Source organism: Lycorma delicatula, chromosome 10 (genome assembly GCF_047948215.1).
Source record: "Lycorma delicatula isolate Av1 chromosome 10, ASM4794821v1, whole genome shotgun sequence".
In the NCBI taxonomy this organism is placed as follows: domain Eukaryota; kingdom Metazoa; phylum Arthropoda; class Insecta; order Hemiptera; family Fulgoridae; genus Lycorma; species Lycorma delicatula.
Window position 1 is genome coordinate 63,028,789 of NC_134464.1, and position 17,701 is coordinate 63,046,489.

Consider the following 17,701-nt stretch of genomic DNA (forward strand, 5'->3'; position numbering starts at 1 on the left):
TGGAAATTTTATATATTTTTGGAATTGGATTTCCCAGTAAGTTATTAACAAGCAATAAGAAAATTATTTAACAACTTCCACCTTCTTTTTCTTTGTACATTTTGATCCTTGTTTCATTACCTTCCTTCTTGTTGGATCATCGGGACTAATTAACAGCACTTTCTTTAGTAGCATTACCGGTATAAACACATTCTTCGGTTGAGTTAATGCCACTGAAAAATTAGTATTTCAAAATATCTTAGGCAAATTAATTACCCCGAAAGCTTCTCTGGTAAAAATATTTTACTGTTTTAACATTTAGTTTTTTTTCAGTAAAGTTTAATATTTATTGTTTTACCATTAAATTAAATCGATGAATATAATTTAGTATCATTCGGTTGTTTTTTTTTTCATTTTTTAAATACTGATAAATAAGATTATTTTTCAATAAATCAGTGATTCGTTAAAGCAAATACTTCAGCCAGATCTGCACACTTCCTCTATTTATATTTTTATTTATTATGTTTTTTTTTTTTTTAATATAATTATTTATTATTAGTTTTATCTTATACAGATGACATATATTTATTGCTACATGATTTTATGTAAAAGATTTCATAATAAAAGTCTATGGTTACACAAATAATCTGTCTTTTTTCCATTAATAATTTTAATAAGGTAATTTTAAATAAATGTAATTTGAAAAAATAAATTCTCTTCTCCTTTGGTAGATCTAGCATTTCGACTTGTAACTTTTTCTCGTTACTAAGCAAATTCCTTTATTTCCTTCCAGCTCCTTTTCTTCCTAACACCTAAAAAGACCCCAGTGCTTCTTATTCTGCTTCCTTCTACTGTTAACGAGGGGGTACATAATCGGGAATAGCGCTGAGCGAAGTTTCCGTAGTACGCAGTTCTACCAGTAGGAGAGCGTCAAGCGACGTTTTCCGTGTCAGTCTGCCAAGTTGGTGAGGTGGTTCGGTAGGGCGCAGGTACATGCACTTTAATAAGATCTAGCGGAACCTGTTGCGATTCCGACACTTCGTCCGTAACTGAGATTCCCCCAGCTCATCAATAAAAAAAAAGTGGCGTCACTTGGGAAAGTTATATTTGACCTTTTTTGAATATTTTTGTGAAAGATCGTTTTTTATTTTTTGTCATGGCGGACTTTAATGAACAGCATGCGTCCGTGAAGTTTTGCTTCCTGTTCGGAGGAAAACGCCATAAAAACAGTGGTGATGTTGAAAACAGCTTTACAAGGATACTTCTATAAGAAAAATTCAAATGTACGATTGGTTTTCGCGTTTCAAAAAAAGATGAAATGTTAATTGATGACTAACATCGTTCTGGACGTACTTCAACTTTCCGTGCGGACGAAAATATCGGAAAGATTCACGCAATTGTGTTTGAAAAGAGTGCTTTGAAGTATCACTGAAGAAATCGATAAGTCTTCTGGAAAAACTTGGTTCAGCAAATTTTACTGGAAGATTTTGAGATGAGAAGGATTGCAGCAAAGTGTTTGTGCACGGTCTCCTGACTGCTCAACAAAAAGGGGGTCATTAAAAGCATGCGTTGCTTTGAAAGAAGTCCCAAATCGACCCATATTTCTTTCCCAAGATCATGACTAAAGCATGGTGGTATGATGACGAATCGTGTTGCTATGGTTACGAGTCCGAAACCAAACATCATTCAAGCCTGCGGAAGAATGCAATGTTGTCGCCTGACCCAAAAAAAATATTATCAGTGAAATCAAGACAATGCTCATTTGAGAGGGACGATACATTCGGATTTCGTTCTACCGGTCAGATTGTTAATCAGGAACTCTAATTAAAAGGTCTGAGAAGACTGCGCAGCCAACAATTTGTGGTAAAAAAGGCCCGATTTGTGGCAGATGGGCGACTGGTTTTCCACCAAGACAATGCACCTGCACATATAGCTTTATCAGTGTTCCAATTTTTAACAAAAACCGGTATGACTTCCTTGCACATTACCCTTACTCACTTGAATTAGCTTCGAACAATTTTTTTGTTCTCGCGAATGAAGAGAAACCTGAAAGGAAAGCGTTTGCCGACGGAAATTCTGGTTATTTTTGGGTACCCCTTGTATTATCCTTTGCTGAAGACAATTTCTATGTAATGTATACCATAACGAGAACATCCTCTTCCTTACGATCTTTATCGAATTTGACACTCTCCCGTTTACTCAACACTTCATAATTTCTGTATCTATCTGTCAGTTTTACTTCCACTATTCTCCATAACCAAATTTCAAAACCATCCAGTTAGAAGTACTAAAAATACGCAATTTTTTTCGATAATCTTTATAACTAATATCTTTTCCCGACATAAAATTTTGAATGTTCTTTTAACCTTGTTTGTTAGTTTCTATTACAATAAAACAAAAAAAGTAATCAATTACAGTCAGGAAAAATAATCAAACGGATTCCCATTTTATGGAAACTAGATGAGTATGTCATGGTTATAAGTAAACGTAAGACTTTTTACATTAGTTATACCCTCTTTCAATATTTTTCAATTCGTTCAACATTTTGTACGCTATTTTGTAACGGTGTTGAATCTTATTTTATATCGAATAACAAGGATGAATCATCCGAAATTTTTAGTGCATCCCCTAATACTCAAGTTTTTTCCCCGTCATTGGGAAAAAAGGGGAGTTCACACTCCCCTTCAATATTCGATGAATCTGTAATCATGTTCATTATAAAATATGAAAATAACCTTTGTTAAAAAATAATTATATCCCTCAATTCTATGTAGTTTAACATCACAAAGTTTCATTTCCATTTAATATTGCTGAAAATAATTACAATACGTAACTAAAACATCTCATATGAAAGATGATTTACAAATAAAATCACAGTAATATATACAAAGGTTTATAGATCAAGATTTAAAATTGACAACAGCTGTTCACTGTGTGAAATAAACTACAGGTTTTGCCATGCAATGGCTTATTAGCACATGGACGGTAGAGGGAATATATTATAAACAAAAAAGGGTGATAGGACACGTGTCCCTACTGAGGCGTCATCGGTACTGCAGGCAAGTTTGTCTGTGGCGCCCAGTGGCGTCATCACTACTCAAAGCATGAACTAACTTTCAACATAATCCATCTCTCTCATTTCCTCTTTACCACTCATATGTATATATATATATAATCTATCAATCTATCTCTCACCCCTCCCCTGGCCTTTGCTCATACACTTCTACCTATACACACTTACATACATATGGTACGCCTGCGAACGCATGCGCGTTACACACGGTCAATTCTTTTTCTTTTCTTTTTTTAAATGGATGTGCATATTACAAAATATTATAATAAAATAAGTACTAATTAGTAGTACTTATTTTTTTCTGAAATGTGGATAAACATTGAAAGTTCTGAACTTGTAACGATGTATATAAAACCTTACTTTTTTGAAAAAGAACTTTAAATTAAAAATAATGTTCATAAGCGGTTGTTTTAAAGTAGCTGAAAACAGATTTGATACAAAGTGTAAACGTTAAAGATGGCTAATATAATTGGGCGATTAACAGGTGAAAATCATTTAAAACTGGAAAAAAATTATTACAATTATTAATATTAATTATGGTTTTTTTAATGTCATTAATTACAAATTAGCTTTAAAGATTGAAAAATTTGAAAACAAATAAAACACACTTGAGTATTAAGTCAGAGAATTATTTCCAAAACGCTATTTTAGTTAGATATAAAATTAAAATATACTATTTTATCAGAAATATTTCTCTGGTTCACTCTCCGGTATTCCAGCTGTAAATAGAAACCTAGAACTGATTTAGTATATCCTCGCTAGGAACGAGAAAATAACTTTTCATTCAATCAGCTGGGCTTTCCATGAGCAAATGATTTTTAAGGGGATGGAAAATCCTTCTGGTTGGAATTTATTATACATGTCGTACATGACTGTCTCTACCGCGGTACTGACAAAGAAAAGCTCGTTAAAGGAAGCTTCTCATTACCAATGAGAAACTTCAAGGATCTGACCGAGCTGGAAACCACCTAAATCCAGATGTAGCATCTGTAAAAGCAATACCCATTTTTAAAAATCTACTTTGAGTCACGAGACAAGTTGAAGAATTTTGAAATTACAAAATGCTTCATACGATGCTTTGATGTTAACTCTACATAAATAGAGGAAAACGAACGTCCATGGTACAAAAGAAACCTCGACATTGTTCAAAAATAAATTAATGATCGGCTGATCAGTTTAGGTAAGCAGATCTTTCCTTGAAAATCAAAATCTAGTTTTACTGTACTTTAATGACAGTAAAAATTTTACAAAAGCAACCAGCCTAATATGATAAAAAAATAAAAAAAAAAATACTATTCATTTAGAATACTAATTTAGGATTTATTTACGATTCGTTTGTTTGTTTAATTTTAGAATTACTTATCCTTGTCAAAAAAATTTAATAGACGTTGTTTTATACATAGAATGTAAAGCAGTACTTGTGCTCGAATATATTTTCATCCTGTAAAGCTATTTGAAGGATATGTATATAAAGAGTTAGATTTTTCAATCCAATTAACAGTTACAAGAGCGAAATGAAAACAGTTTTCATTTTCAGATACCTTAGTGATAGAACGCGCAACGAAATGTGCTCAATGAACTTATGGAGACAATTAGGCGGGCCCGAAGTCAGAAAAATTAAAATGGGAAATGAAAGGAACCCTAGAATATACAATGAGAGAGTTTCGTCGGCAGTTGAGAAAGGGGGTGGTGGTGGTAGTAGTAGATGGTTAGGAGTTTTGAGTGGGGGGCGTTATAAGGGTAGGAGTCGGGTAGGGGAAGGACAAGGAGGGATAGTCGTGATTGAGACAGATGGAGCCACCGGTTGCCATAGTAACTTGAATTTTACCCTCTACCACACTTCTCCTATCCATACTAGCGAGCGGGAAAATCCCCAAACAGGAAACATCCCTGTAATAACAAAACACTTTTAAGCCCAAAGATGAAATTTACTTTGTGATAATAGCTTCTACGGACACCAATTAAAAAAAAGGATCTTTCATCGTTGTCTCTTTTTTTTTAACTCAAAGTAATTATATTTTTTATAAAGCTGTAAAAAATAAACCTATTTTTATTATTTATATTAGTATTCCTAATTAAATTCATTTATTTTAAATAAAATTGTTTAGATATACTTATAAAAGGAAAAATCTTATATATTTTTTTTTTTCATAAAATATAATAATAAAATTAAAAAGAAAAACTTAACCAGCTATTAAACAATCTAAATTTCATTAAAACTCAAATAAAATTAATTTTCTCTTTTAATATAATAAAATATAATCAATCAAAAACTTTGTTTATAAAAATAGAAAAATATTTGATTAATTATTTTAACCGTTAGTTATAACTGGAAGTAATAATTATGTTATAAACTATTAAAAGCTTATTTGATGCAACATGACTTTACTGTAGTCAGAGGAATTAATCATTTTTACCCGATTTCTCCAGCAGGAAGGTATTACATTTTATTTCGTTATTTAATCTGTTTTCACGTTTACGTTTGTGTCCTTGTAATTCCAAAACAGTTAAACCACTTTTTAATGAAACATAAAGTTAACTTCAGTCGAGAAATTAACAGTGGGTCTCGGATGATACAAGACCTACTGTTAAACAGTGAGAAATAGAAACAGGAATAATCATAGTGAAAAGATGAAAAAGATGTGGGAAGCAAAGCAGAACAAGGTGAACATCAAGAAACGAGTTCCCCGGAGTCCAAAGAAGACAAAAACGAATATGAATGAATGAATACATTCTATATGGTTGGTTTATTTGTTACTCCATCCTATAGAAATTACCGTACTGATTTCAATGAATCTTTTTTTATTTTCTTCTTTATCTTTTTATGGAGAAACATTGGCTACAAAAAACTTTGCAGGCTGAACTTCAAGAAGTAGCTAGTGCTACCGAGACTAGATCAAACAGATAAGCATCGAAAACATCAAGCTGTACGTACGCGTGCACAAGTCACGTGTAACCGATACTATATAATTCGATTATTTTATATATATATATATACAGGCAGATTATAAAATGGTGGGCTGGCTATACTTTGTCGGATTCTACTTGTAAGACTAAACAAAAAATATCATTAGGAAAAATTGCAATTTTTCCTTCCTTCTCCCCTGTCCACCATTTTGTTATTTTTAAATAAAAACTTATATGTCAAGACGAATCACATTAATATTTGGTAAGCGTCTTGGTAATAAAATTTTAAAATTAGCAAAAACATTAGGACTTAAATACCTTCACAAATTAAAAAATGGCGGCGATGTTTATTTTTCAATCCGTTATATTTTCATAAATGTTACTTTTATCAAAATGTATGTTTTCGCTAAAATATTAAGCCTTTTATTTTGAAAAAAAAATTGTATTTTATTTTTGAAAATCTGTTAACAAATAGCCGAGTTATGGCAGAAAATTGATGTTGTAATTATGTGTCTGTTTTTATGTCCTCCACTTTACGATCAGTTCGATAAAATATTAATTTTATTTATTGTTAATTCTAGTATTTTAAATTAGTATCAAATTAAGTAATAAATTTCTCACATTAATGGACCTAATAATTATGACACAAAATTACAACATTAATTTTCTCCATAACTCAACTATTTGTTAACAGATTTAAAAAAATAAATGTCATTTTGTTCAAGATAAATTGCTTAATATTTTATCAAATAACATATATTTTGACAAAACTTATATTTATGGAGATAGAACGAAATGAAAAATAAACATGGCCGCCATTTTGTAATTTTCGAAAGTATTTAAGTCCTGATTTTTTGTTAATTTTAAAAATTTATTAACAAGACGCTTACCAAATATTAATGTGATTCGTCCATCCGAACTTGAAAAGTAAATTTTTATATAAAAATAACAAAATGGCAATCAGTGGGAGAACGAAAGAGAAATGACCAATTTTCCTAAGGATATTTTTTGTTTAGTTTTACAAGTAGTATCTGAAAATGTATAGCCAGTTCATCATTTTAAAAACACTCTGTGTTTATATATAAATATATATATATATATATTTATATAAAGAGTTAAAATATTACCAAAAAAATAATTTATAAATAATAATATAATCTATTTCAAACTTACTTCCAAATAGTAGAAATAATTATTCTTAAATTTCGATATTTTGAAATAAGCATTAAATTAAAAATAAATACTTATTTAATACCCCCTTAATTAGGCACCGACTTCAAAAAGTCGGAATTTAAGATAGAAGTGAAAAAGTTTTTTTAGGGCAGTGTTTTTTGAGTTTTTTTTTTATTTGTTTATTTTAATTATTTTATTTTATTTTTTTAATTTTTGTTATAATTTAGGAATGAATTCTGCAAAAGACCGTATTTGTACAAAGAAAATTGTTCACAATAAATAAAGAGGGAAAACATATATGTCTTAATGGAAATAAGAAAAGGAAATCGGACTAACTATAATGCAATCTACCAATCGAGAACTAAGATTCTTTGGAACTCGAAGTATGTATCAATTTTGTATTTAGTAATTACTCGTATTAAATTTCCTCCAAAAAATAAAAGATAAAAAATACAAGGAGGTTCACGATGAGTTTAACAACTTTCACGACATGTTCTATTGTTTTAAATAGGAAAAAAGTTCTATAAACATAACTACAGAAACGTTCGTCAGTGGTGACGTCTGGCGAAAGATTTCGCACCGATTTCTGAGCCTTCGGTAAAATTAAGCCAGATTGTGATTCTAAGGGACCAGATTAAGGGGTAAATTTGGTGATTTAATATGAAATATGATCTGAAAAATCTAAAAACATTGGTCCCAGAACAGTATTTTTAACAGTTTTCTAGAAATTTACGGTAAAAACAGAAGAATGGGGTCGAAAAATACACAATTTTATGTTTGGCGTAAAATAATTTGTTAAATGGGTAATAAACACAAATATTTAAACAAAACGTGTAAAGAATTTGATTCTGAATAAAATTGTATGAATAAAGTCTACAAAAAGTAAATAAAAAAAGTAATAATTTCAACGTTTATTAAAAACTAAACATATTAGAACGTGACAGATTTTAACTTTGTATTAAACGAAACATTTTTGTAAAGGTAGTTGCTTTTATATAGACTGAATGCTAGATTGTGGATACCGGTCTTCTTTGGTGGTTGGGTTTCAATTAAGGGGCAAGATCAGGACTATACGGAGGAGCCAGTACTTCAAAGTTGAGTTTCTAGAGCGTTTCAGCAGTGTGGGCAGCAGTATGTGGACGGTCATTGTCGTGCAATAACACAACATCTTTCAACAGTAGCCCTCGGCGTTTGCTTCGAATTGAAGGCTTCAGCTTGGCAGTAAGCATCTCACTGTAACGCGCACTGTTTATTGTCGTGCCCCTTTCCTCATAATGTTCCAGTACTGGGCCTTGTGAGTCCCAAAAAAACCGAAAGCATCAGTTTTCCTGCAGACGGTTGGGTCTTGAACTTTTTTTTTTTTGCAGGGCTAATTTTGATGTTTCCATTCAATACTCTGCCGTTTACTCTCCGGCTCGTAATGAAGGATCCATGTTTCGTCACCAGCGATGATTCTGTCTAAGAAGATGTCGTTACCATAGCGATCCAAGTGTTTTTGGCAGATGTCCAAGCCCGTTTGTTTATGCGACTGTGTGAGTTATTTTGGGAACCATCTTGCACAGACTTTATGAAACCCAAGTCTGTCGTGGATGATTTCGTAGGCAGAACCGTGACTAATTTGCAGACGATGTGCCATTTCATCAATAGTTACTCGTCTGTCTAAGAAAACCATGTCACGTGCACGCTCAATGTTTTCCTCATTTGTGGCGGTAAACGGTCATCCGGCTCCTTCGTCGTGCGTAAAACTTGTGCGACCATTTTTCAATCCATTTGTAGACACTCCGTTGCGGTAACACACTGTTCCCGTACTGTACGAAAGTCTTCGATGAATTTCGGCCCCTGATACACCTTCCGACCAAAAAAAACGGATCGCTGAACGTTGCTCTTCTTTGGTGCAAACAAAAAGCGGAGCAGCCATGGTTAACGGCAGGACAGCGATAATGGAACTAACCTAACAGCATCAAACCAGCACAGACATAACAACAATTAAACCACGCATTCATCCTCTACGCAACACGACAGTACTACCAACATAAACAAAAAATATAACTAAATTCCGGATAATAATTGACTTATCCTCGTATATATATCTCCAACCAATTTTTTCCCTTAGTGGATGTGAGTGTACAGGTAAATGCAACTACTGCTAGTAGCTTACTAGGCCTGTCATAGCTGCAGATGTAGTGCAATTTAAGTGTACCGGTAAACATGTAGTTTGGAACAGACTCAGGTCGACCACTTCTGACTACCACTTGTTTGGTCCACTCAAAGAGGCATATTAAGGAGCCGTCGATTTACCTCGGACGAAACAGTGGAAGAAGCGGTGCATTCTTGGCCCGCAGCTCAACCGAAAACATTCTTTTATGAGGGCATCAGGAAGCTTGTGCAACGATCGACCAGGTATGTTGAAATGCAAGGGGACTATGTTGAAAAATAATTTACATGTAAGTTTTCTATTTGTATTGAAATAAAATTTATAACTACATTACGGATAATAATTGACTTACCCTCGTATATTAAACAAAACAAAATTTTCACTATTGCATTACAAAAGGATTAAATATTTTAGAAAAATCAAAAATCAAAATTAAAAAAAAGATCACATAAAACAAATCAACACTAAAACAAATTATTAGACATGTTATAGCTAACTAAAGGCCAATTTTATCGAAATTTGTTTGAAATAATTTATTTCATAAGCGGCAATACTCATAAGAGTTACCAGACCCAGGATAACTGTTTTCAGTTATCCTGGGTCTGGTAACTCTTCTCACGGTACAACATCTGTTTAGGTGTGTCAGTGGGCAGTATTACAGAAAACGGTTGAACACAGAAGAACCTGTTACCTTTACTAAAAGGGTTTCTTTTTGCCCCTTTCTGGATTCCTCCCAATATTATATTTTCTACTACTTAGTTCTTAATTGGTAGAAATCCGTTACTCAGGTCAGACATACCGGTATTGTTACAATATCATCAAAGATTTCCGGATAGGACGATTCCCGACATATTTGTTTCGGTATTTCGTGCTTACGTACCGCTATATCATTGCCGTCTCCATATATTGCGGTACGACAAGAACATCCTGTCAGGGAAGAACAAAACATAATTCAGCCAATTGAACGTGGCTCAGGCATCAGTACCAGCAAATTTCTTACGGCGGTGATGTTTAACACAAATCAAAGTATGGGGAAATATTTACAAAAGATAAATTCCATCGTTTTAACCAATAAAAGGTGCAAGATTTACTTCCTAGTGATCTTCCTGTATGTTTAAATATAATTTATTCTTGAATCACTCTGTATAACATTATCGGGTCTAACGGTTAATTGTTATTTAAGTATGAAGATACGTTAATTAATATCTATGTAGATGACGTCGTACGTGTTTATATTACTTCAAAGTGGATCATTTTATAATGCAAAGAAACAGTTAATTTTTACTTAAAAGAATACGTAAATTTATCAATGATGATATTTACATGAGGTAGGATTAGAAACAGATTTAATAAAGGTAGACGTTCCATTTGATCCCAAAGATTGGTGGAAAATTTCTTTCATTACTTTTTTTTTATTAAATTATTCTAGCTATTTTAAACAACTTTGAAATTTTTGAAAAATGACTAAAGAGTTTAATGGGAATTAGTTTTATTAAACATTTTAACTGAATATAACGTAAGCCATGAATCATAAAGAAAATATTTTGTATCAGTTACTAATTAAAATATATTAGTTCCAAATTGGAATCAATATTTTTGACAAAAAATTATGTAAAAGTTTTAATTTTTTACCTGTAAAGCTTTAAATCATTCGTAAACTAGAAAATTATAATCTTTTTTAATTTTTATTATTGAATTTCTCACAACCGAGAGAAAATATTTACTTTTCACAATTTCGTAAGTGGTGGAAAACGCAATTTTTTAATGAAAAATTCAGTGTCTATAATATCTAATCGTTTACCTTACAAGAAAATGAAATTTTAATGAGGAACTTAATTTCAACTATTACGTAAAATTATTTAGTTTTTAGATACTTTGAAAATTATTTATGAATAAAACAAAACTCGTAACGATTGAGCAGTATATATTAAATTAAGGCGTGTAGTATTTTACAGCTACAGTTTTTTTTACAGAAATAATTCTAGTGTCTGCCGAAATCGTATCATTCTGATACACATAGCTCCAAGAATGGATTCCCATGAGTAAGATTTAGAAGATGATACACACTTTATTTTTGTTTTTACACGACTGCCCAAAAAGGATGTATTTAGGTGTTTGTTCTACCGTAGCAGTTCAACGGCTGAACCAATTTCTCTCGTTAGAATCCGTAGGTTACCGGTAGAGTCACAGGCTAAATAATTATATATACATATGTTTAAATAAATTTTAAAAATTTGAAAACAAAATTATCCTATATACGAAATTTTCACCCGCACGCCCTTTAATTATCCTATATTAAAGAACAATGTTTTTTTTTGGCAGTATTTATCTTGATTATCTATAAAAATCTGGTTGTCCGTTCAATAAATATGAAAAATTAAATAGGTAAGATTGTTGTCTCAAATTTTTCTTAGATGCTTGATTATATAATTCTTCCTAGTAAGCGACTACCTATGCATAGGATACATATAATTAAGGTTGTATCTGTAAAATATTTTTAGTATTTTACTTTCCCGTCTACATAGCACTATATCAGAGTATAACTCTAGAAGGGAAAGTATTGTAATCAGTTCAATTTCGACACTTGTTGATTTCACCAGCTCAGTTTTGATAACTTTTTTTTTGTCTTCAGTCATTTGACTGGTTTGATGCAGCTCTCCAAGATTCCCTATCTAGTGTGCTAGTCGTTTCATTTCAGTATACCCTCTACATCCTACATCCCTAACAATTTGTTTTACATATTCCAAACGTGGCCTGCTGCCTACACAATTTTTCCCTTCTACCTGTCCTTCCAATATTAAAGCGACTATTCCAGGATGCCTTAGTATGTGGCCTATAAGTCTGTCTCTTCTTTTAACTATATTTTTACAAATGCTTCTTTCTTCATCTATTTGCAGCAATAACTCTTCATTTGTCACTTTATCCACCCATCTGATTTTTAACATTCTCCTATAGCACCGCATTTCAAAAGCTTCTAATCTTTTCTTCACAGATACTCCGATCGTCCAAGTTTCACTTCCATATAAAGCGACACTCCAAGCATACACTTTCAAAAATCTTTTCCTGACATTTAAATTAATTTAACATGTAAACAAATTATATTTCTTACTGTAGGCTCGTTTAGCTTGTGCTATTCGGCATTTTATATCGCTCCTGCTTCGTCCATCTTTAGTAATTCTACCTCCCAAATAAGAAAATTCTTCTACCTCCATAATCTTTTCTCCTCCTATTTTCACATTCAGTGGTCCATCTTTATTATTTCTACTACATTTCATTACTTTTGTTTTGTTCTTGTTTATTTTCATGCGATAGTTCTTGCGTAGGACTTCATCTATGCCGTTCATTGTTTCTTCTAAATCCTTTTTACTCTCGGCTAGAATTACTATATCATCAGCAAATCGTAGCATCTTTATCTTTTCACCTTGTACTGTTACTCCGATTCTAAATTGTTCTTTAACATCATTAACTGCTAGTTCAATGTAAAGATTAAAAAGTAACGGAGATAGGGAACATCCTTTTCGGACTCCCTTTCTTATTACGGCTTCTTTCTTATGTTCTTCAATTGTTACTGTTGCTGTTTGGTTCCTGTACATGTTAGCAATTGTTCTTATATCTCTGTATTTGAACCCTAATTTTTTTAAAATGCTGAACATTTTATTCCAGTCTACGTTATCGAATGCCTTTTCTAGGTCTATAAACGCCAAGTATGTTGGTTTGTTTTTCTTTAATCTTCCTTCTACTATTAATCTGAGGCCTAAAATTGCTTCTCCTAACACTTCCTCCACTCTCCTCTCAGTTCTTCTGTATAGAATTCTAGTTAAGATTTTTGATGCATGACTAGTTAAACTAATTGTTCTGTATTCTTCACATTTATCTTCCCCTGCTTTCTTTGGTATCATAACTATAACACTTTTTTTGAAGTCTGACGGAAATTCCCCTTTTTCATAAATATAACACACCAGTTTGTATAATCTATCAATCGCTTCCTCACCTGCACTGCGCAGTAATTCTACAGGTATTCCGTCTATTCCAGAAGCCTTTCTACCAATAAATACCTTAAGACTCAAAAAACCAGATGGAAATTTTCAGGATGGTAATGTTCGTATGTACGTATATATGTTCGGTGGTGGCCTCTAAGTCACCTTATATCTTCAGAATTACTGTACCGATTTTGACCAAACTTGGTCGCATTACTTCTATATATATATGACATTCATGCCATTAAATTTTTAATTTAAAAGGTCAAGGGGGTGAGGCTGTATAGCAAGGTCAACCTCAATGTCACGATATTTCACCTAATTAAGATCATATTTTTCTTAGGCACATTTGTTAACGATTAAGAAATAACAATGTCTGAAAAAAAAATTGAAAAATCGCAGCACCACTTGTTTTCTGCTGTGTAAATTCTTTAAAATCTGCTGTGTTTTGACGTCACATTTGAGCTGTAGAATTAAAAAACGAATCATATTCAAAATGTAAAAAAGTAACTCGGTCTGACTGGGTCTTGAAGTCGATCGCCCAGTTGACTCAATACTTAGTGCGTTAAGCCTCGCGTTTACCCAGTCTGCCGGCTGTACCAGCTAAATTTGTTTATTGTAAGTTGTGAAATTACATTAGTTTAGTTAGTGCCGGCCAGCCCACCGGCCTTGTCTAGTGGTTAACTCGTTATCGAAAATCTACTGATTTTGAAGTCGAAAGTCCTAAGGTTTAAAGGCAGTTACTTTTATGCGGATTTGTATAACGGTTTTGATATGGGTGTTCTTTGATGGTTGGGTTTTCATTAACCACACATCTCAGGAACGGTCGACATGAGACTGTACAGTACTATACATTCATATGTTTCATCCTCATTCATCCTCTGAAGTAATTAATACCTTACGGTGGTTCCGGAGGTTAAACAGAAAAAGAAGGAAAAGTTAGTACTGGATTCAATTACTCGTTTGGGGGGAAAAATTTATGAGTTATTTGTTGAGAACGTTTTTTAAGAAATTACAATAGAAGCAAATAACATTTTTAACTAACACAGAAAAACGTTTTAAATTTAAAATAATGACTCTTCCCTCATTTCGTTGGGAATTTTTTTTTTTTGGTTTTTCTCACTGGGGAAATACGTATTTTAATGATGTTTGTTACGGAAAAAACTATTTACGAAACATTTTTTGAATAATGATTGAAGGTTCCTTCTATAACAGTTAATACTCGTGCTGGAAGGGAAACCTGTAAATTCACTTGTACCGTATATATAGATTTATTATATCCAAATTAAGCAGATAAATTATACTGAGCTATTAGGGAGAATTATAATTGTTTTTGTATAGTGTCGATGCTAAGCAAAAATCTTTTTTTCTTTTTAATTTTGACATAATGATTCTTTATTTCGTTAACTCAGTTTAATTTAATTTGTTATGATACGTATAGTAAATTTAAATAAGAAAGTAGAAATAAATGGGAAATAAAAAGGGGAAAAGAAAGAGGGATGGAAAAGAAGATAAAAGGAAGAGAAATGAAAACGGTATGAGGAGTAAAGAGAGAGAAGGAGAATTGTGAATAAGAAAGGATAAACAGAGAAGGTAATGTCAGCAATAGAAGGGGAATTACAGAATAGCAGTACCTTCTACTCCTGACTTTATTTCGTTTTTTTCTTTTTCAGCCAGAAGCAAGTTATCTCTTGCGTTTAAATTACTGAAGGCGTAACATTATACAAATTTCACCTCACTTCATCCTCTTGTTCTCTGTTCTATGTACTATTTTGCATTCGTAAAAAAAACGTTTTTGTGAACATATAAAACGTGTAGTATTGTTGTAGGCTTGTATGATCCTGGTGTATTACAAATATGGATCATTCACATTTACACAGGCTAGTGTTTTTTTGTTTTTTTTTAAAGAACCTTAATTAACTCAAATATTTTTTCCAAACAAATTCATATACTATTTATATAAGTATATATCGTATTTATTCGAATACCCTCCGCCCCCGAATAAGCCCCGCACCTCGATTTTCCGGACCGAAAATCTAAAAAAAAAAAAAATCGAGTTTATACCGGTATTTTAAAATTTTAAAATGCAACAGATATGATAAAAAAATACGAAAATATTCAGAAAGGAAAGCTTTTAATTCGTTCATTTAAATTACAATATTAATATTACGTTAATAATTAATTACCGTAAGTACTAGTTTAGTTCTGAATCAGTAGGCCAGTAAAACTAAAAGAAAGTATCATGTTGAAAAGGATCATTTCAGTACACGTTTTAATATGGGATTTTATTTTTAATTAATCACTATCACTGTCAATGTCTGTAGAAGAGTTACCGGTAGTCTCCACGTCGCTCTGCTAAAGGTGATCGTCTTCACTACCATCAAGTTCATTAGATATTCCGCATTTTTTAAAACTTTTCCTTACTAATTCCGTGGAAATACCTTCCCAAGCATCTTTTATCCAAACACAAATCTGGTTAAAATCTGGGCGTTTGAATCTTCCTGTAGGCATGAGAAAGAAATTTTCATCAGCCTTCCATTTAGTGTACAGTAGTTTTAATACAGATTTGAACGGTTTATTAATCCAGATATCTAGTGGTTGCAATAGAAATGTCAATCCGCTTGGAATTATTACTTGGTCTGTCATACCCTTTTTTAAAATGTCTTTCACTTTATCAGTGGTATGCCCTCGATAACTATCCATTACTAGCATAAAGGTATTTTTTTATTAAGTAAATCTCCTGATCGCTTTTGCCATACACACCTGATCCGATCTAAAATTAAGGTTTCGTCCATCCAACCTGATTCCTGTGCTCTGATAATAACTCCATTTACCTGTACGGTAGGAAGAGTTTTTTTTTAAAACAACGTACAGAGGTAATTTTGATCCAGCAGAAGTAAAGCAAAGCATAACACTCACCTTTGTTTTTCATTACCACCAGTGCGAATCGTAACACTTTTTTCACCTTTTTTGTATACGGTTTTGTTAAATGGCATTTCAAAATATACGGGGGTTTGATCAGCGTTTCCTATTTGAGAAGGCAAACAGCCTTTATCTTTTCTAAGATTTATTATGTATTCGTAAAAATGTAATATTTTTTGTTCATAAAGGTCCGGAAGTCGTTGAGAAATAGTCGTATTTCGTCTTATTGACAAAAAATCGAGTTATCCATCCACACCTTGCTTTAAAATCAACTTTATTCAATGATTTAGCGATTTAACGAGCATATGATTGACACATTTCTATCGTGACAGCATAACCGCGTTTCCTTTTTTCCATAACAGTCGTATAATTTTTTTTCTATGTCTGTGTATTTTGGTTTTAAGCCACAAAAAGGCCTTTTATTACCAGTGCTTTCACCAGAAGTTGTTTCTTCTTACGCCAGTGTCGAATGCAGCTTTCATCTACGTCAAATTTTTTTCCTGCCGCCCGATTTCCAATTTTTTCAGCCTCTTCTATAACGCGCAGTTTTTCATTTACTGTAAAAGATCGTAGACGCTGTCCTTTTGTACTTATTTTAATGCCATAATTAAAATAATTCACCGTATTAAACTTTTATAATATAAAGTAAACAGATAAAATGCACATAACCGTCTACACATACAAACAGTACGATGACTATGGCGAACAGACAGACGACGATGGGTAAGTAACTGATATTGTAACTGTAGTGGCATTAGAACCGGATGCAGACTATGCAGAATGAATTAGTTTTATAAAAATACCGTAACTTCGATCCTATCGATAATATGAACAGAATGTTAATAATTAAGGCTGTATTCTGTATAAGCGGCATCCGATATAGATAAACGAAAGCCTAATGAAACTATATTTATGTGATTGAATTTAGTAACTTTTAAGAAAACGTTTACTTTACATAAATTATCCTTGCTAAAGACTATGTTTCAAGTAAGCCCCGAACCCTTATTTTTTGTCTCCAATTCCAAGAAGAAAATTGCGGTGGTACTCGAATAAATACGGTAATTAAATATAAATGTAATATAATCTTTAAAAAATTTAAAATCAATGAAAAGTATACTAATGTAAATATACTAATTTATATTAAAAAAAATTTAATTGTTTAAAAAAAAAATTGGCAGCGGTGGGATTCGAACCCACGCCTCCGAAGAGACTGGTGCCTTAAACCAGCGCCTTAGACCGCTCGGCCACGCTACCCGCACGAATGAACAATGTGAGACTTATTTTTTATTTTTGTAACCCTATTATTCTGCGATATCTAAACAAGATTTATTTGCTTATATATTTATGTAATTTAGCCTATAAATACAAATTTAAAAATATTCTGGGTACTTTTTCGTTTTATACCACTCAAAAATTGTTGCCCAAATCAACTCAGGATCACTCAAAAATAATTATTATGTTGAAAAAACAATTTTTAAGTGATAAAAAAGTGAAAAAAAATTTTTTCCGTTTTTG

General features: G+C 32.2%; 1 non-coding gene across 1 annotated transcript; it reads right to left on the reverse strand.

Moving 5' to 3' along the window:
* Positions 1–17,358: 17,358 nt before the first annotated feature.
* On the reverse strand, positions 17,359–17,440 carry TRNAL-AAG (transfer RNA leucine (anticodon AAG)). The gene has a single exon. It is a non-coding gene; the product is annotated as a tRNA-Leu (tRNA).
* Between the last annotated feature and the right edge of the window lie 261 nt (positions 17,441–17,701).